General features: G+C 38.4%; 1 long non-coding RNA gene across 1 annotated transcript; it reads left to right on the forward strand.

Moving 5' to 3' along the window:
- Window positions 1–13416: 13416 nt before the first annotated feature.
- Window positions 13417–14430, forward strand: LOC125559127. Its single transcript, XR_007306360.1, has 2 exons — window positions 13417–13692; window positions 14302–14430. It is a non-coding gene; the product is annotated as an uncharacterized LOC125559127 (long non-coding RNA).
- Window positions 14431–22014: the final 7584 nt, after the last annotated feature.

A 22014-nucleotide genomic window follows, 5' to 3' on the forward strand; every position in this document is an offset into this window, starting at 1 on the left:
ACGGGGGTTTGAATATGATGAAACTGAAAGTTTAGATGAAGACGACAATGACAAGGAAATGCAGTTCTCTTCATTCGGACAAAAGGTAAGATGTTTACAACTTTGATGTGCACCACACTTTTAATCTCAAAAATACCCTTTAAAAACCGCTTCTGTGTTAGTTATGATTTCATTATGTAGAGCGTTTTGGTGTCAAATCTAATTTTTCCAAGAGTATATAACTACATAATATGTATATGAAATCACAAACCCTATTTCCTGGAACCACTGTTAGCTCCACTGTAGATCAAAACAAATTTTCTTATCAAATTTTCAGACTTCTCGGCCGGGGACTGCAACACCTTTTACTGCTTCAGCTACTGCTCCATCTGCTGTTCCAGCATCATGTTCTTCATTTGTACCATCTTCGACGGATGCTGTCGTCATTGATGGCAACACTCCCACTAACATGCCATGTCGAAGTTTCGATGCTGACATACTTTCTTTACTGTGAGATCAGGACTCAGTCACCCAAATAGATGAAAAAGAGCTAATGAAAGATTCCATAGCACGTAGCCTTGGCAATGACAGGCCAGAAAAAATTGCCCTGAAGAAGAGCCTTGAAGAGTTCCAGAAGCAGGATTCTGAGGAAGAATGTACTGTGATTGTGCTGAGGAAGCAGCTCATGGCTTCGTGCTTGAATAGCATGAAGGCCCAAGAATTCTCCTTCCTTTAGGTCCCACGTGTTCGCTTCATTGGAGAAGATGCAGGTGACCTTGGAGGACCTTCGAGGGAATATTTTTGTCTTATGATGAAAACAATAGCTGGAGAACTTGGAGTGTTTGAGGGTAGCCCTGAATCACTAGTTTCCAGCCATGTCCACACCCTATTACCTACAGGTACTGTACTGTTGTTTATTTTTTAAATGAGTGCGAGAAGTGTCATGTTGTGTCCATGACCGTGGTGAGACTATGACCCTGTAGCTTTTTCTATAAGAAGCGTATTTGTAGAAGGTCAAGTTCCATGCTGTGCCATGTTCGCAACCATGCTGCGTTGATGGTAGCCCTTTCACACTGATATAAAATCCACTATATATTATTATTGAAATCGAGTTAAGTGCACAGTGAAACCTAGAAATAACAGACCTCTATTAAGCAGACACCATCCCTTTTGTTAGTATAACGTGGATGCATCCTACCATGCAATCCCTTTTTTACCCTTATTGAAGGGACACCTCAGGTAGAACGAAACAATCATCCTCTAAAAAAAAGAAAATATGTCCTTGTCAAATACAGTAGTTCTTAATAATAAAATAATCATTAATATGCAAACTGTTCAAGATAATAGGGAAGCCTCATTATCCCAAGGGTGTTTATATGGAGGTTCCACTGTATTGTGCATTTCTTGGTATTGGAAAGATTTCTGTACCTATAGATAATGTATTTTTTTTTCATTGCTGGGATGGATTTCGTTGGTGGTTACTTCTCAAACTATGTGAAGAATTAGCCCCTCGCTTTCATGCCTCTGTAAATGATCCTACAGTGGCCATGTCACCCAACAGATTCCGGGGGTTTTATGCTGTGGTTTGGTCTGAAGAAGGTACAAATGTCGAGTAGGAGACAATTTACTGCTTTGAGCAGTTCATACAGAAGGTAAATATCCCAAATCCGCAAACATTTAATATTCAGCACTATTTACCATGTCGGGCCCCGAGCTTTGGTGTCAATCTCAAATGTTTTCTATCAGTATTAAAAAAAATGTTTTTGATATTCATTAAAGTGCATCTGAAGGAATCAAAGCAACTTCCTCCATACTGGTTCATTAATCGATAGCTGATATCACCTATGTCAGTAGAAATGCTATTACTCAAAAAAATTATTATTTTCTACAAATCCCCTATTCTCTACAGCCCTTTGAATAGGCCAGTCTGTAAAACACCTTTGTCGCTGACCGAGAAATTGATCGCGGGCACGTGGCGCGAAAGTTGGCGTTGCATTTTATTCTATGTTCTCTGTAAGCTCGCGCTCGGGAAAATGCGTGAATTTAAAAGCGCTTGTGAGTTGTCATGAGAAAGTGGATAACCTCTTTTCATAAAGAAATTACTACAAAAAAACTAAACAGTTGAATAATACTTAAAACTAAGTAAGTTAAGCTGTGAAATTGCTTTTTTACTATAACAACTGTCAATCGCGCGCGCCCTGACGTGACGCCAACGCGCGCGCGCTGTTTACAAATGTTTCACACTAGTATAGGAGATGTTAAATATTGATAAATAAACTGGTTTGGATGATGTTGCTTGATTCCTTCAGAAGCGGTAAATCCCCAATATTGAATATTTCAATGCAGGGGTCATATCAACTATCCTATGATAGGATGGGGAGTTGGCACTGGTTTGCGCAAGCTGATACGCGGGGTACTTACTCATGGCGGACATAGTTGGGATAACGGAGCACAAGAAACTATTAAGTATTAACAAGAAAAAGCAATTCAGATGGAGCGGAGACTCTGATCAACTAAAAGAATTTCTGTTGTCCTACTTAGAGGAAGGAAATAACGATAAATTTGTCAGCATAAGTAGGAATGGAGCAACAAGTGTACTTAAATTTGAATCGGTGACGGTTAATTTCTACACCAGCACGAATACACTCCAGATACAAGGTGCGGGTAAAGATGGTTATATCTCAAAACTCACCGATCTAGTAAACACAAATAGTGGCAATAACAAAAATGCTGAGACCGAAACTGATCAAGCAGAAGCGGGCGAAGAGATATCACAATCGAGCAAGAAACAGGACGAAGAGAAAGGCGAAAAAGCGATGCATGATGCTCGCTATGAAGAGATCGAAGCTTTTATGGCAACTCAAAGAGAGTTTAACTCGAAAATAGAAAGTCAAGTTTCCAAAAATACGATCGAGATTGGGGAGCAAAGTATTGATTTGGAGGATTGGAAACAGAAGATAAAGAATGGTCTGTCCGATGTGAAGATGCATTGTGAAAGTCAAATCGACTCACTCAAGTTTGAAATAAGCGAAAGTATTAAAGATGTCGCTAAACAAGTCTCCAACCTGTCAAACAAAGTAACAAGCGAGTTTAAGTCCGTCAAAAATAAATCTGCATCAACAGCGGAAACAATCCTCAAAATATTAGGCGACTTAGGAGAAATTAAGGATCAACTCCTAAAGACAGAAGAAACAGTGGCGCAGATTCACGAGACCACGCAATCAACCCACTCACGCGAACAGACGGACGCAATTGAAGTATGCAGTCAAGAAACCAGCGAAAGTCACCGAATTGAAATACTTGATCAGTCACGGCAATCCGGTCAGAGAGAGGCAATAGATATAAACAGACAGTATGCTAGTCACAGAAACAGCCGACTTGAAACACCTCGGGATACTAGTAGCCACCCAAGGACTCAGCAACGGGAAAATCGCCCCAATCAACCAAGCAGTGCTGCGCAAACCAGTGGCAGTAGTAATGGACCAGTTCTACTACTGGGTGATTCCGTTCTCAGAGGTATAAACAACCGTAGATTCTGTCCAAGCCGATTTGTAAATAAGCAATACGTACAAGGTGGAACGCAGGAAATGGAGGAGTACATCGATTCGCTTACAAAAGAAGACAAAAACGACTACGAATGTATTGTGGTTCACTCCGGGGTAAATGATTTAAGGAAGTCTAGAGCAACAGACATCGCTGACAACATGCAAAGATGTGTTCAGAAATTAAAATCACGTTGGCCGAAAGCAAACATCTATGTGTCGGGAGTTTTATACAGTCTCAAGGGAGACAATGTAAAAGTAGATGACGTAAATTATTATTACGAAGAAATCTGTCGGAACAATCAGGGATTATGTAATTTCATCAACAATCAAAAAGTCACTGCGGACCGATTTGGAAACATCGATGAGGACTCCTTCTACGATGACATCCACTTGAACAATCGAGTTGGTACCAAAAAGTTAGTGACGAACATCAAGGTACAAGTTGGTCTGAGAAGCGAAGACAAGGAATCCAATCGAGAAGGACAACAAGCTAGGAAATTTAACAGACAAAGAAGACAAAGACCCCCATGGAATTCAAGCTATAATGAAGCATTTCCGACACTTCCACCACCTTTCCGAGCACTTGACGCATTGGCGGAATATTTCAAAAGACAGGGGTTTGCGCACCGTCCAAGATAAGTGCATATGTTTAAATAATTTAATTCACATGTAATCAGAAAAAGATTCGTTTTGGTTGTTGGAACTTAAACGGTTTCAACAGTAGGGTTGTGGGAAATATGTTAAAATTTAATGATACTTTAAGCACTATTAAAAGACACGACATTTTTGGGATAGTGGAAACGCATGCAAATCAAAATTCCGATCTCAAAATAAACAACTATAAACATTTTGTAAAACATAGAGATTCAACAAGATACAAAAAATCGGGGGGTATAGCCGTGTACATCAGAGAAAATATTTCCAGTGGAGTTAAATATATACCAACAGATAATGAAAATGTCCTATGGGTTAAAGTGTGTAAAAATATTTTCAACTTACAAAAAGACATTTATTTAGGAACTGTGTATCTAAGCCCAGCAAACGGGCGATGTAATAATTATGAAGAAGACATTCTAGAAGAACTTGAATTTGAAATATTAAGGCTCTCTCTAAAGGGGGATGTCATTATCCAAGGGGACTTTAATGCAAGAACGGGTATTTTGCAAGAATTTGCTCTGGATGATGAACAAAATGACGAATTTATGGGTCTACCAAAAGATTACCAAATTGATATTCCAAATAATAGAAATTCACAAGACTCTAAGGTGATTGACAGCCGAGGAAGAAATTTAATAGAAACGTGCACTGCACTCAATATGCGAATTTTGAACGGCAGAGTAGTAGGTGACCTTGAAGGTAAGAAAACCTGCTTTCGATACAACGGAAGCAGCGTTGTTGATTACATAATTGTAAATAATGAAAGTTTAGACATTGTTGATTATTTCATTGTGAATCCGCTTGAGCCACACCTGACTGATCACTGTTCGCTTTCATGCAGTCTAAACCTGAAATTTACATTTAAACATCAAAGCTATTGTTCGAGTCCGAAGAAGTGCAAACAAATTTAAATGCGGCTTTAAATAATAATTGCGTAGACACATCAGTAGATCTTTTTACAGAAACGCTCTTATCCGCATGCGAAAACGCAGGACTGCGCTACCAAAACAATGACATTAAAGAGAGCAGCGTTAACAAAATGTGGTTCGACAAGGAATGTAAAAATGAAAAAGAAAATTTACGCTCACTAGGCAAATTACTTTCAAAGCAGCCTGACCAACGCGAGCTAGGAGCCGTCTTGAAGGAAAAAAAGAAGTCTTTTAAAAAACTCTGTAGGCGGAAAAAGTATACGCATTATAATAATATAGTAAACAGTATCGATTTCAGAAACTCTAAAAACACTTGGAAACAAATAAATAGGATTTTCAACAGCAATACACATAAACAATCACATCAAATTAGACCCGAAGAAGCTGCTGTTTTTCATCAGCACTTCGAACAATTAAACGCGACAATAGAATCACAAAATACAATGGAAGAAGTAGAAAAAACGCGAATAAACAATAGGCAAGGGCCATTGGATCACGAATTCACGGAACTCGAAATAACTAACGCCATAAAAAGTCTAAAAACGGGTAAAGCACCCGGCGCTGATAATATTTTAAACGAAGTATTAAAGTGCGGCGAAGAAACTCTGAAAAAGCCATTACAAATTTTGTTTAATAAAATTTTGAATAGTGGGGAATACCCATCTAGCTGGAGTTATGGTCTGATAGTACCGATCCTGAAAAAAGGAGATCCTAGTAAACCGGAAAATTTTAGAGGTATTACCTTACTCTCGTCACTAGGAAAAGTTTTCACATCCATAATGAACAACAGATTGTACAATTACCTTGTCGAAAGAAAAATAATCAAACCTGAGCAGGGAGGATTCAGAAAAGAGCATGGAACAGTGGATAGTATTTTCATCCTAAAATCTTTGATTGACAAATACGTTAAAGCAAAGCCAAAAAAGAAACAAAACTTCCTATTTACGTGTTATGTTGATTTCAGTAAAGCTTTCGACAGAGTACCAAGACACAAACTTTTTGATAAGCTAGAGCGTTCAGGCGTAACAGGGCGATTTCTTGAAGTTTTGAAATCAATTTACACAAATGATAAGTCCTCAGTCAAAATTAGAAATCTGTTAACGCCAGCCTTTAGGTGTTACAACGGAGTGAAACAGGGATGTATGACTTCCCCGACACTATTTAATTTTTATCTCAGCAGCTTGTCCGAGGAACTAAATACAGTAAGAAATTGCAACGATGTCGAACTCAATTCACGACCTATTAGTTGTTTACTTTATGCCGACGATTTGGTAATCGTCTCGAAGACTGCCACGGGGCTACAAAAATATTTAGACAAACTAAGCGAATTTTGTGATGAAGCAAAACTCACTGTTAATCTAGAAAAAACTAAGATAATGATATTTAATAACTCTGGGAAAACAATGAACAACTATCTCTTTAAATACAGAAACAGTAAAGTTGACATTGTCAAGTCATATAAATACCTTGGGGTGCATTTTAGCACCTTTGGGAACTTCAGCCTAGCAAAGCAAGAAATAAAGAAGGTCGGACTAAAAGCTTTGTATAAGCTTCGAAAAGAAATGGGAAACCACTTTAGAGACAAAATAACTCTTAACACTTAGGCTCTTTGATACCCTTGTAACCCCAATTCTATTATATAGTAGCGAGGTGTGGGGAACAGACTGCAATGACAAACTAGAAAAAGACCCCATAGAATCTGTACACACAAGGTTTATACGTTGGCTGCTAGGCGTCAACAGGTACTGCAGTTCTAATGCATGTAGATCCGAGGTCGGTAGATTTCCAATGCGTTTAAAAGCCAAATGTAGAGCAATAAAATATTGGCAAAAAATGATAAATTCTGACCACAGTAAACTTGCTGTGTTGGCTTTCCTAGATTCTTTAGAAAATAACAGCAAGGTAACTTGGGTGCACAAACTGAAAAACATTTTAGATCGAGCAGACTTGGGCTATATATGGCTTGATGCCCCAAACACGTCTATAAATTTAATAAAGATGCGCTTTGAAGATATCGAGCGACAGGTGTGGCTAAGTGAGATTCACAATGATAGTAGAAGAGACCCACGCCAAAAGAATAAATTGCGAACTTTCAGGACCTTCAAGGTGGTCTACGAACTTCAAAAATATCTTACCCAAATTAATAATGTACAACACAGAATTGCCGTCACAAAATTAAGACTAAGCAATCATAATTTGGCCATCGAAACAGGTAGACATGCCAAACCATATGTGCCCCCAAATGAGAGGAGGTGCACGATTTGCAAAAATGGAATAGAAAACGAAGAACACTTTCTTGTAAAATGCCCTACATACAACGCGATTAGAAAGGCATACTATAGTGTTATCAAAGACAAAACTAATATCAACTTAAATGCAATGACATCTGAAAGAGCTTTCCTTTTTATTATTACCATGGATCAAAGAAACGAGATCATTAACAGGGAAACTGCAAAATATATTTTTGACTGCACAAGAAAAAGATTTGAATGCCTAAAAGAATAAATGCACACCACGGATAATGACAACCTCCTTTTTATCTTAACTATTTGGAAAAACACCTGATATATAATCATGTATAAGGGTACCAAATAAAATATATTGATTGATTGATTGAGCTGATTTCTTCCATACTGTTACAGTACTTACCCGCTTATAAAAAAAAAAACTTTTTTGTACAAAATTAGCCTAAACACACGTCAAAAACGTCCGCGTTTTCCTTTAATTTTGCAATTTGGAAAATGTTAGCAAAACTAAAAAATACAGTGTTTGTAAAGTTTTTGAAGGGTGGCTCCTACGATGATTTAATTTCAGAGACTAGCATAATGAAAGTGTTAGAAGGTCATCCTAACCTACTAATTATTTTTGGTATAAGCCGTCCCGATGACGATGCCAAATATATTGTATCCAAGTTCCATGGAAAAGTTATGAAAGGGATTTCACTATGGGAGGCCTTGCACAACCCAGAATGCAGAACTTTTAAAGAAACTGACTTCCATGAGATATGCTTGGGAATTGCAAAAGGGCTATCATCTGGTTTCAGTTACTGATGATATGATCAATGCGAAGAAAAACAAAGAGTCTCTGAAGCCCGGATCTTTTATTGGCCCTCTGTCAGATGCTATCACATTTGTGGGTCATGCGAGTTATCTCACTTCTCTTGAGAGGAGAGACCTGCTAAAGCCTGAGCTTATCTAGGATTTTCAATCACTATGTTCGGCTTCAACGCCAGTAACTACTCAGTTGTTTGGCGACGACTTATCAAAGTTTGTCGATGAGATTTCAAAGGCGAACAAAGTTGCTACAAAAATATCGGCAAGCTCGTCTATTTCTCAGCGCCGCCGATCGCGAGGTGGTTATCGTAACAACAACAACAACAACAGGCAGAGGAATTCGTCTTTTTTACCGCGCCAGAACCCCAATTCTGCGTGGGGAAAGACGCAGGGAAACCAGAACCAAGACTCGTCGAGACCATACAACAGGAGATACCAAGCGTCAAAAGCGGCAATCAACCGCGACAACAAGTAAACAATGTGAGTTCAACTTCACATAGTATTTCCCCTGTTTGTAATGTGGCTAACAGGGTTGATCAGTGGTCTAAAATCACCTCTCACAAGTGGGTTCTTGAAACCATACAAGGATACCACCTGGAGTTTGAGCGAACTCCTTGGCAAAAATTTATTCCTGGCCGATTCAATTTATCGGAATCAGAAATTCTGCTAATTAATGCAGAAGTTGTAAAGCTTTTGGAAAAACGAGTTGTTGTCTAGGTGAACCACCGTGAGGATGAATTCTTGTCTTAGATTTTTTTGGTGCCTAAGAAAACGGGTGTTCTTAGACCAGTCATCAATCTGAAGCTTTTAAATGAATTTGTTCAGAACATTCATTTCAAAATGGAAAACATTGATCTTTTGGAGCATTTACTGCTCCCTGGGGAGTTTATGGCTTCGATTGATCTGAAGGATGCATATTTTAGCATCCCAATATGTGTACAAGACCGGAAATATTTGCGGTTTTGTTGGCATGACAAAGTTTATGAATTCACGTGCCTCCCTTTCGGATATAAATTAGCGCCTCGGGTATTTACAAGGGTGCTTAAGCCAGTTTATGCTTCGTTACGTTTCCGTCATATCAGAGTAATCTATTATATTGATGACACTTTAGTGATTGGTAAATCAATTGAGGAGTGTGCACAACATGCGCGTGATGTTTGCCAAACCCTCTCTTATCTTGGCTTTACCGTGAACGAAGCTAAATCTCAATTAGTTCCTATGCAACAAATCAATTTTCTTGGATTTGCTGTTGACTCTGTCTCAATGACTTTGTCACTCCCAACCCAAAAGATTGACACTATAATTAATGCCTGTCGTAGCCTCTTGGAAAATCCATCTCCCAGTATTCGGGACGTGGTACACGTTACAGGGTTAATAGTGTCAGCTTTTCGGGCGGTGAAATATTTAGACTTTCAGTTGAATTATGTAAATCACACCTGATTTCTAATGGTTGTAATTATGATGACAAGACTATACTGTCTGAGACTGCTCGGTTTGATTTATTATGGATTATACATAACATCCAGCGATACAATGGGCTTTCTATTGTTACTCCTAATGTGGATTTTACCATTGAAAGTGATGCCAGCATGTTGGGTTGGGGAGCCTGTTGTAAACTCCAATAGACGGGCGGCCTGTGGTCTGAGGTCGAATCGGGAAACCACATCAATTATCTAGAGAATTTAGGTGCGTTTTTCGCACTGAAGGCTTTCGCACGTGACGTCACTTGCAAACACATTCAACTAAAGCTTGATAATACCACAGCTGTATCTTATTTCAACAACATGGGTGGCATACGATCTTGCAATCTAGACAATCTGGCAAGGGAAATATGGTTATGGTGCATTGATAGACATATTTGGATATCAGCTATCCATTTACCCGGACAAAGTAATACAATAGCTGACTACAAATCACGAAATTTTAATATAAGTTTGGAGTGGAGTTTGCACCTAACCGTCTTTGACTGGTTGCCTCAGACCATTTTCATGCCGGATATCGATTTATTTGCATCTAGATTAAATACTAAGGTCCCAAGATTTATTTTCTGGTTGCCTGGTCCGTGCGCGTTTGCGTGCGATGCTTTCTCATTAGACTGGAGTAATTTCAAATCTTATGCATTTCCTCCTTTCAGTCTCATTCCAAGAGTGCTGACCCACCTACGGGCACATCTCGTGCAAACGTTGTTACTAGTTACGCCAGTGTGGCCCTCCCAGGCATGGTACCCAGTAGTATTGAGAATGTCAACCGAAAGACCAATCTTAATCCCCAAGTGGCCGAACCTTCTAAAGCTGCCCCAAAAGGATCAGCTCCACCCCTTGCCGGATCAACTCCAGCTCGCTGCGTGGACTCTATCAGGGCACGTCTCCTTAGCCGAGGATTTTCTTTTGGCGCAACCAAGATTATCTGCCAGTCATGGACAACGGGGACAGGCAAACAATACGATGGTGCCTGGTCTAAATGGGAGAGCTGGTGTCGTGACCGGTCACATGATCCTTTTCAGGCATCTGTGAGTACACTGATCAATTTTTTGACGTCTATGTGCGATGACGGCAAAGCTTACACTACAATAAACACTTATCGCTCAACGGTGTCAACTACGCTTGAAGCTGTTACGGGGATCAATATTGGTTCGCATCCTTTATTAACCAGATTTATGAAAGGTGTTTTTGTGAACAAGCCTCCTAAGCCTAAATACTCTTCTACATGGGACGTCAGTCAACTCACAATGTACTTAAAGACTATAGAACTATCGGAGTCTTTATGGCTCAAGGCTGTACTTAAATGTGCTAACATAGATACTTCTATTTTCAAGGCCCATAGTTACCGTAGTGCTGTAACATCTAAGGCTTTTTTCAAGGGTGCATCGGTAGCTGATATTATGAAATTGGCTGATTGGTCAAGACAGTGCACATTTAATGTATTACAATAAGCCTATTGCCTCCTCTGACACGTCGGTCAGTATGCTAGCGTTGTCCTAGCCCTTTACGTCTATTAAATAATGAGGTGTATGTTTCTTCTGTGTTTTTATTTGACATCTCTCTTTGAAATCGCATAATAAGGGCATAATGTGGAGTATGGTGAAAGATAATTTTAAATTAGACAAGAGGTAGACTTACCTTGAAGGATAATTGTAATTGTCTGAGCCATACGGAACATTATGACCTTATTAGGTACCCACCCTTTTCATTTGCGCCACTAAGTCTAGCTGTCTATGGCCCACACTCCATTCGATGTCAACTATGGTGTATTTTTGGTTACACTCAAGAAGAAGAGGCATGGTCTTTCTGTACGCGGGGTTTTATACCACGTTAATTTGCATAACAATGGTTTCTTAAAAACGTGGCAATCTGCGCATGCACAAGAAAGTTCGCATAATAAGGTCATTATGTTCCGTATGGCTCAGAGAATTACAATTATCCTTCAAGGTAAGTGTACCTCTTGTCTAATTTAAAATTTTTGCATGGTGTTGGAAAGTCTTATTGACATCATCTTGCTGTACGTTTAACTCGTCACCAGGAATTCGGGGATTAAAATCTTCCTCAACTCCTTCTTGTCCGTCTATATCAGTTCCATTATCAGTATTATGCCAACTTTCGACAGGGGGATTCAATTGGTTTGGTTCATCTTCGTTCTCATCAAGTGGAGAACTGACCGAAAAACGCTTGATCTTCCTCCTCGAGCTGGTTTTGCAGTCGTTTGCGAAACTCACGAGCTATATTAGTGGGGAGTTCTCCGGCTGCAGCTCCTCTGTCTCCAAAACTTTAGATGAATTTAGGTTGGTCTCTGCACCCTCATCTTCAATAGATAATGTGGAAATATCTAAGTAATTATTCGGCATAGATGAAACTTCATATTCTCCAGAACTGGAGCTCGAGTTCCCAATGACTCCATGGGACTTGAAAGTGAATACTTCTGACACTCTCTGCGGTGCTTATTGATGTAAGGACAAGAGAAACTTTGAGATACAAAAGTAGCGGGAAACATAAAATATACTATGTAACAGAGACGATCGGAAGACGAGATAAAATCATGGAATGGAACAAAAAGCGACGAAGACAGCCTTGTAGCTAATGTGTCCCGGATGTTGATTTTCCCGCGGTTTTGAGGCTATTTATGGGTCCCGGATGAATTTATAAGCTCAGGTCTTGTAAGGAATATAGGTAAGGACGTCAGATTTTCCACCAATCATAAACAGTCAGTCTTTTTTTAACCTTTTGATCAATTGTAAATATTAAGAAATGTTTATATATTCCTATTGAAATTTGTAAATATTATTATTGGTTTTATTATATTATTATTAATTTTATCATAAACTGTGTCTTATCGTGACTAATTTAAAACTTTGACCGAACACCCGTTAGATTCCCTCTTTCGAATCTTCCTTTTGTCCGGAGCATTTTTAAGATTTTTAAGATGGCCAGTAACAATCAGTCAAATTTTAGAATGACCTTAAGGAAATTAAGGATATGCTTTGGGAAATCGGCAAAGACGGGACCAAGCAAGCTCTGGATGAGCTGACTGAGACAGTAACCGTCCAGTCAGGGAATCATTCCCTTTTTGTGGACGAGCTGTTTGGGCGGCAAGCGTCGATGGAGGAGCCCATCAAAACTCAGATATCAGACGCTACGACTCCACTCCTCGAGCGCATAGAAGCATTATAGAAAAAACTTGATGAAGTCCTTGCTTCAGACAATTTAACTGAGGGCTATAATACTTCACCATCTTCAAGTTCGGAAAGGAGGAAGGTCTCAAAGATACCAGATCTATCGGTTAGTATGATGCCCCGAAAATAAACTAGGATTTGACGTTAGGCTTGTTCGATTGCGCGTATTCTGTACACTGAGTTGTTACTGCCGACGGCGCGCGTGCCTTAAATTTTCACACAGCAGGCACAATGCCCAACAGTTAACGAAAGCGTGGATTAATCCATCTTTTGTTCTTCGTAAATAGGCTTCGCTTTTGTAACCAATAGAGTTTTTTTGTGTGTTGTTTATTTATCTCTAAATATACTTCAGAATTGTAATATACCAGTGGTAATACTCTGTGATTTCACAGCAATGGGGTCAACCGTGCAATAGCTCTTGTCTTTCTCGTATCTATTGTGGTACACCGACAGGGTATTGTGCATACCATAATTACTTCAATATTCAATTTTTCATGTCCCAGGGGGGGGTCCTTATTTCGAAATCTGTTTTATCTATTGCCTTTTTTACAATGGGTTATATTTAAAAAAAATCCCAAAAACACACAATAAAGCAGGCTTTCACTGTTAAAATGGTATGGTGGGTAGTACTGTCACTTATTATTTTCGTTATCCCCCCTTTCATTGTTTAGGTGAGGCGCATATTTTTCCTCTAAGGAGAGGCAACCGGTTGTAATACAATACAATCAACATCATTTTTACAGTTTTCCATTTCAGAAAGAATGAGGGTGAAAATGCAAGAGTGGCCGCGCGGCTTCTCATAGAAATCTCAGAAATCGAGTCAGTCGCTAGCAATCGGCTATGTTCTGATATACAAATTAAAGGTAAATAATTCGATGGCACAAATGAACAATATGAAACCCACCAGCAAACAGCATTGATGTTTCTTTACAAACATTTCCTCACAAATTCCATGTGTACTACTCATAAAGCTAAATATAGAAATTTCTAACAACACAAGGTTAAAAATCATGTACAAATTCTATTTTGAACATTGTCCTTTCTATTTGTCATTTAAAGTGCAATTGATGCCACGTATTATACAGCAATTGAGAGGGTAAAAGCTAGTAAATCTCAGGTCAAAATTGGACACCCTGTGAAAGAACAGGGTCAAATTCAGGATATGGGAGATGGAGCTATTTCAGTACTTCATACTTTTTAACTTTTGAGTAATTTTGAAATAGCTAATTTGTTGCAAGGTTGCACAAAAAGATGAGTAAATAATCTAAATCTAATTTTAAAAAATTTCAAGTAATTACTTAGACATTGTCTAGATGCCTTTATTTGCATGTACTGTTCAAATTGCAAATGCATGCAAATGAAAGAAGTAGATTAGGCCTTAGACAAAATTTTGACTGAAAATTCCTCATAGTTAATTATTCTTATATAAGAATTGTTATTTTTCATTCTTAATATCAGTTTATCTTCTTTAGTTGCAGAAACAGAACAGAAACGACGCCAAACATCCCTAACGCCAGAGGAAAGACAGACAAGAAAGGCAAAGCTGTTCATAAAACCTTAATGAGCTTGGACGAAACAGATGATGATGGGGTCATTCAATATAAAAAAAAAACTAAGCTGGCGCTTTAAAGTCCTTGGGGTCTTCTACAAGCAGCTAGATGCAAGGCACGAAGGGACACTGAATACTATTCAGAGGCGCATGTTTGCTCCGGTGGCAGACTCTGGGGCTGTCAGTGAACGAACCGCAGGTGTCCCTGATGCTCTGCGTGGCTGGATCACTGACAACCCTGGTCTCTAGTTTCCTTATTGTAATACCTTGTGGCTTGCATCTTGTTGCCAAGATTCGATAGTGCCAGCTTAGTTTTTTATACATATTTTTTACTTTGCACTTTTTATATTGCTTTTTCAATTGCACAATGAAGATTATATTTATTTGAAATAAAAGGGATATCCCAATTGGTAAGAAAAAGAAAGAAAGAAAAAGATCTTCACAACAATAAATACGTTTTAATGTTTATATGAGTTATATTATAACTTTGATATAACTCAGTCTACCAAAAACTGATGTTGATGATAACAAATTATTTAGAAAAATGATTATAACAAATTTCGAGCTTATTTTAAGAAGAAATTATTAAAAGAAAATATTTGAAGCCGTCCCACTATATATTTATATGCTAAGTTGTAATATTACATGATAGAAATTGACATGATATAATAAATTCAAATGTTTTCAACAGAAATGTGTAATCTCTTCCTTTCAATCGTGTACGACGAAATGCAGGGGAAAGTCGGGGGAAATGCGGGGAAAACTCGAAATATCTGGAATAATCCTGTAGGGAAAATGCTGGGAAAACTCGAAATATCTGGAATAATCCTGTAGGGAAAATGCTGGGAAAACTCGAAATATCTGGAATAATCCTGTAGGGAAAATGCTGGGAAAACTCGAAATATCTGGAATAATCCTGTAGGGAAAATGCTGGGAAAACTTGAATTATCCTGAATAATCCTGTAGGGAAAATGCGGGGAAATATCCTGTAAAGATCACTTATGTAAACTCGCATTTTCCATTTTCCACTTAGCATTTTCCTGAGATGGAAAATTTTCTTATTCTGGAAAACGTCACATACTTTAAACATGGCAAACTAACATTTTTGAAATTCTATGACAACGGCGAGGGGGAAAAGCGTCTTCCTAGTGCATCTACGTGTGCTCTTGAGCTTTTATTACCAAGAGGCTATGACGATGCTGAGGATTTTACAAGATGTTAGAAACGGCAATCCAAGATAGTATTGGCTTTGGAACATGGTTTAAACCGTGTGTATACGCACCTGTTAGTGCATACACCGGCTAGTGTGGATGTACTCGCTAGTGTAGACGCACTTGATAATGTATACAGGCTCACTAGTATAGACGCGCTCACTAGTGTAGACGCACTTGATAATGTATACAGGCTCACTAGTATAGACGCGCTCACTAGTGTAGACGCACTTGATAATGTATACAGGCTCACTAGTATAGACGCGCTCACTAGTGTAGACACACTTGTAGTTGATATAACCTGAATATGGCCGATGGCTGTGGTAGGTAATATATCTACAGTATTTCTGCAACCAACATTGCACCGTGGCACTATTTTTGTGTGTCAATATTGAAATTTTGTTGCAATTTTTGTATACCAACTTTTGAATGGGCAGTTTGTTGATTATTAATTTATATTGGCTTTTGTTGTTACCCATACATATCAAACAGTCAAAGTTGGAAAAGGTTTATTCTAATTATATTTTATGAGAACCATTTAAAAGACTAAAATCACATTAGGTTTGAAGAAAGGTCCCCAGAAACACAGTGACCAGCACATCAGGGGTGGACACACTGACCTTCGTCTGCTAGGGTAAGGTTTTATGGAAAAAGATTAATATTTTACATGATTTATATTTGACCAGAAAAAATATATTTTATGACAAAGATATATTTATGAGAAAAGTTTACTAAATACAGAGAAAATATTAAAATGTTGTTGAAAAATATTGTGAAGTTTTGTATTTTCATAACTTGTTAGCAGGATCTGTTGTGTATTTGCTATGTCATGTAGATTTCAACTATGTATTTGCAGGCAGTATTTTGTATAATGCAAAATATACATGATCAAAATCGAAGAAAAAATTGAAGAATGTTCTAAATGATCACTTTTTATAAGGATATGCAGGAGAGATTTGAAATTCCAGTTCCCATTCAAACATCTTTATTTTATTTACAAAAAATACCGTATACTGTAAAATAATAACTCCTGCTTAAATTTTCCATAGGCTGTTATGTACGTTTTTTACAGTGTAGTTTATTTTTATCTAGCAATCCTGCAATTTCTTGAGATTCGGGAATAAACAAAGGGTTTTCACTTCATTCTCTGGCAGCGTCCAATACTGTATTTCCATAACATGGATGAAGTAGTCTTCATAAACATCATTTGCATATTCAACCTTATGATTATCTTCATTTGATTCAAGTGCATACTCACCTTGCATTCTCTTAACTTTGTGGTGCGAAGAGAAGAACCGATTACTTCAAGGCGCTGGTAACGAAAAAACAAGAGCAGAAAAAGGACCAATTACCCACCAGTGGAATAGTAGGCATGAAACCTGCAGCTGTCCCAAAGAAAGTAAAGCTTCTAATCCAGAAGCATATTTGTCGTACAATATTGTACCGGTAAGTATGAATTACAAAAGGGGCCGGACTAAGGGAAAACCCTTACAAACCATCTGTTCCAGACATTAATGACCAGGGTTATTTCCTTTCAAAGCAATACAACATCAGCCTTGATTCATACTTGCAGGGCCCGATACAGCGACTAAATATCGGTGTCGCCAAAGTGCGCAACAGTTTCTTAGAATACTTCAATTAAAAAAATAATTTGGAAATCTCGGGAAAAGACTTAAGTCTTGTGTGTAAAAAATTATGTTTTTTTTGTTTCGAGAAACTAAATAAAAAGCGGACAACTTACAGGAAATTTAATATAATTGGAGTACTAATGAAGCCTACCATGGTTTATGTTCAGCATGGTAACGAAGGACTGCGTGTATCGCTTACGAGGACATTTTTCAAATATCTGCAGGTTTACAGTAACCTCGACACACGTAACGAGATACTAGTAGATCATAATAGGGATGAATTTCCGGGTTATTTTGCCGGCGTATTCTATTTTCGCTTATGCTTGAAATTTTGCTGAATATTCTAGAGTCGTGTTGAAATTTACATAATATATTATGTAAAACACTTATACGCCCGTAAAATATAGGCCCAACTCCAATCGTCAGAAATGCAACTAATCCTTTGCTAGGATCAAAGCGGCCGGTCGAAAGAGGCTAAGCCTACTTGAAATAAGGTTGCATTTTTTTTAATTTACGACGTAATTTTTATACTCACGAACCACTGGGGGTAACGATATATGGATTCTCGAGGGCAACCTATTTGGAAATAGGTATATAGGCCAGCAACACCGCATACTTACCCAGTTTTCTGGACGTGTAATAAGGCATATAAACCAAGTCTATTTTCATCTTTTTGTTTGTGAAAGTCACGCAACGTCTTAATCACTTCTTCTGCGAGTGATATGCAGTAACGCAGCGTGCCACCCACCAGCAGCTTAGGAATTGCGTGACTTTTGAATGTGATCGACGTCACTACACTAGTAACACAAGAAGTATTGGAGTTAGACTAGAATGTGCTCACATACGAAGGGTCTGCTTTTTGCGTACCTCTGAGTGACAGTAGCTTCACCAGCCAACCAGCATGGCAATGAAAATACGTGAATAAATATAGACAAGCCCCGGATTACCTTATAGATATTCCATATTCACCCAGGACTTGGTCTAACTGTTTTTTTGGGGGGGGGATATCCCGTCGATTACGCAAAACAATGATACAGTTGTACGCTTTTAATGATTGGCTTCCTAACATTTTCACATTATGTAGACTCTAAACTTGTTGGGGAGAACTTTATCACTTCCATTACTATAACGTCCTCAGGCGCCCGTAAATATAGGCCCAACTCCAAAACGTCAGAAATGCAAACTAAACATCACCAGGCCCGGATACTCATGGATTAACCCAAGGCATAGACGACTTTCCAAAGCGCATCCAAGCTATGTAATAGAATTTCCAAAAAAAAAAAAAAACACAAAACTCCATTTTATAAACTAGCAAACACAGATCAAGTCACAAATAGATACCTTTATTGCGCTCCGTCAGATCCCATTTTGCAGCCATCAGACAAATTATCAATGCTTAGCGACTCGCCATGTTTAGGCTGTATTGCATGCTGAGTATGAGGCCATTCACTGGAAAATTCCTTTTTCACTCGGTGAAACCAAAGCACGGAATTATCCCATAAAATAAACCTAAGCGTGCTAAAAAAAAAATGGGCACAGCATTAATTACGCCCAAATACACTTCATGATGTCCTAATGCACTGTCCAGATGTGAAAAAGCTGTAATTTTAGGCAAATTACAAGCAAAACTGATGTAAGCAACAGGCTGTAATAGTGCCGTCGCTAGAGAGAAAAGACACCGGGGTTAATGGGTTAATTCTTGTGAAGATTAGGTTAAAAAAAAAAATAATAAAGCAAATAAAATGTGTTCTATGGCAATGAAATAGAGAGAAAAGCTAAGAAGCCATATTCGTTTCCTGTTTGAAGGCAAGGAAAAAGAGCAGTTATTTCACCCCCCCCCCTTCCCCCCCAAAAAAAACAACATAAAAACTGCGAAAAAAAAACAGTGAAAGATATATTAGACTCAATTCCTAGGAAAATATTAGAAAGCACGATCCCAAGAATAACAGACAGAAATTGATGCAGCTCCCTAAACGTGAATAAAAAATTAATTTCGCCATTAAATAAAAGCCAATTTTCTGTCGATTGGGTGGTGAAAAAGAAGCATTTCATTTTCTTTAAAAAAATGTTTCACAAAAAACACTTTGAGCTGTGTTAACAGCCTTTCCATACCCCCTACCACAGAAAGCTAAATTTTAAAGTCTTCTGTTAAAAGCTACTTGAACTCCTCAAGTCTTTCGGAAAAAAGATTTCTGCACGAAATGCAAGTTTTAACCTTCTCCCTCTTGGACAGTGTACGAAAAGAACAATGCAAAGCATTAAGAGAACAATGCAAAGCATATGAACAAAAAAGATAACTATAAGAAAAGCAAGTTTCGCCTTCTTGGACTCCACCACATCTCAAGAAAAATAAATCCAAAAAATGGTGCTACAAAGACTTGCCATTTCAACTTTGGGAAGCAAAGAAATTACCATGCTCGAAAAATTTGCAACATTGCAAAAAATGCAATCTCCTTTGGTGACAGAAAAACTCCTTTGTATTTCCATGACAAAACTGTCTTTGGAAGGACCATGCAACGGTGACAATCAAGCATAGACCAGATACCAAAGTATATGCACTTGCCAGTAAAGCCCTCCTTCAAGATACGGCCATGAATAGAACCCGCGGAATGTGCCCTCTACATGCCTGCCTCAAGTATTGGTGGTTGTAAAGAAACCAAACCCTTCCGTTTACCATTGTGAACGAGCTGTCGTAGTCACATAACGGAGACCTTTATGTTGACCTCCTCGAGTCTTCCTGAAGCATCGATGTGGTTTACTTTAACAAAGTTAATATCATCCCAGAGTAAATTGGACTGGGAAAACCACAATCATATTAACAAGCAAGCCAACTCCGACACCTAATATAAAATGGACAGAAATAAGGGAAAACCAATCATATTGACAAGCAAGCCAACTCCGACACCTAATATAAAATGGACAGAAATAAGGGAAAACCAATCATATTGACAAGCAAGCCAACTCCGACAACTGATTAAAAAATGACAGGAAAGAAAAGAAAACGAAAGTCCAAACAAGATGCAAGAGAGGACAGACGCCTGGCAAAGATGATACTGATTTCAGGATTGTACGAACTGAAAGACAGGAGGCAGAGCTTTTGGTAATCGTTCATTTTCAATCGCTGCACCTCGATTGTGGAATGGTAGTTCACATCTCATGGCGCCATACATGTTTAGCGTTATCTCGGCTTTAGCTTATTCACATTTATCATTAAGGACTGATGTTAAATAGAGTTTTAGCGGCAGCAACTGCAGTGTTAGCCGTGGATCTTGTACTTTATAAGTGCTGGTAGAGTTCTAAAGAACGCGTTTACACGTTAATGTATCTACGGGGTCAATTACAGTCCTATATTTAGCTTGTTGGTAATGATGATATTTTAATCCAATGGCTTGCAATATTAGATGGTTCTATGATTATGGGAATGATTATGTTTGATCATTGTAAAAAAAATTCAAGTTCGCGTTCAGTAGTTAAGTTTAATTGCTGTTATTTCAGCTCTCGCCGCCATTTCAGGAGTCGTAATCAAAAAGGACATAATCGCATAAAGTTACAAGGAAGCTGCGAGCAGGGTAACGTTCGTTTAATGTCTGGAAAAAACATCACGCTACAGCAAAAATGAGTACTAAGAAACAAAATAAAGGCGGTGATGGCCAGGGTCCTCCAGCATACCCGAACCAACCGACAAGTTCAAAAAACGGTCGAAATTGGGAGGAAATCGTAACGCGATTAGAAAACGAGGTACAGCAGCTAAAGAACCCTGGGAACGCGGTAGTCTACGTCACGCGACGAAAGCTGAAGAAGTTTGACGGCCAAACGAGCGCCCCGGAGATAGAGGAATTTAAAGAAAACGCGGAGGAGATACAAGAGTTGAGAAATTTAAATGGGAAACAGGCGGCAGATTTTGTCCTCAGCCACCTTGACGGCCAACTCAGGGAAAAAATTCTAATCAGACCAATCTCGGAGCGCGACACGCCAGATAAGATATTTGATATCCTATCACATGCATTCCTTACATGATCCTTACCAAGTTCTTCGACCATTTTACGAGCGCAAGCAAAAAGAGGGGTAAAGTATCTGAGCTTTCTCGCACGCATTGTGCGAGCTTCTGAGGAGGATTGAAGCAAGTGACCCAACTGCGAAACCGAGCAGAGATCAGGCGTGATTAGCGTAACCAATTTACTGACAGCGTAGGAGATCCAATGCTGCAGAGACACCGATCGAGTAATGAAATTCTCTGTAATGAAATATTTTTTTCTGATGCTATTCCTGCAAAGAAAGGTTTTGCAACCCCCTAGTAGAGAATAAAGATCATTAATAAGATCAAAATAATATGTTCATGCCATTAATTTCAGAGATGGGTTTGGGCATTCAGGAAAGACAAAGTTCTTGTGTTTGTCAATACCAGCAACGGCTGGTTTTTTTCGCATTGCCAAATCCTTGGGAAACAGAATTTGGTTCAAGTTAGCGGAGAATTTGAGTTAAAAATTTTTTCACAAAAACAATATTAATTAGTATTATTAAAATCATCATTTATTGGAGTGTGATTTTTATGTGAGTCGATTAATACTAAAACACTTGTCCATGAATGTAGCTGTACTGTCTAATAGTTAATCTGGTATATTGAAAGCAATATATGTACTTCCAGTCTTCACAGAAAATATGATGAAATTCCAGACTATCGTGATAGACCAGGCTTTTTTTGTGGTTCACTGTATGAAAAGATTATACACATCAATGACACAGAACCACCAAACGTGGTGTTGAAAGATCATGTAACTGGAAGATTTTCTGTGAAAA

Source organism: Nematostella vectensis, chromosome 13, assembly GCF_932526225.1.
Source record: "Nematostella vectensis chromosome 13, jaNemVect1.1, whole genome shotgun sequence".
NCBI lineage: Eukaryota > Metazoa > Cnidaria > Anthozoa > Actiniaria > Edwardsiidae > Nematostella > Nematostella vectensis.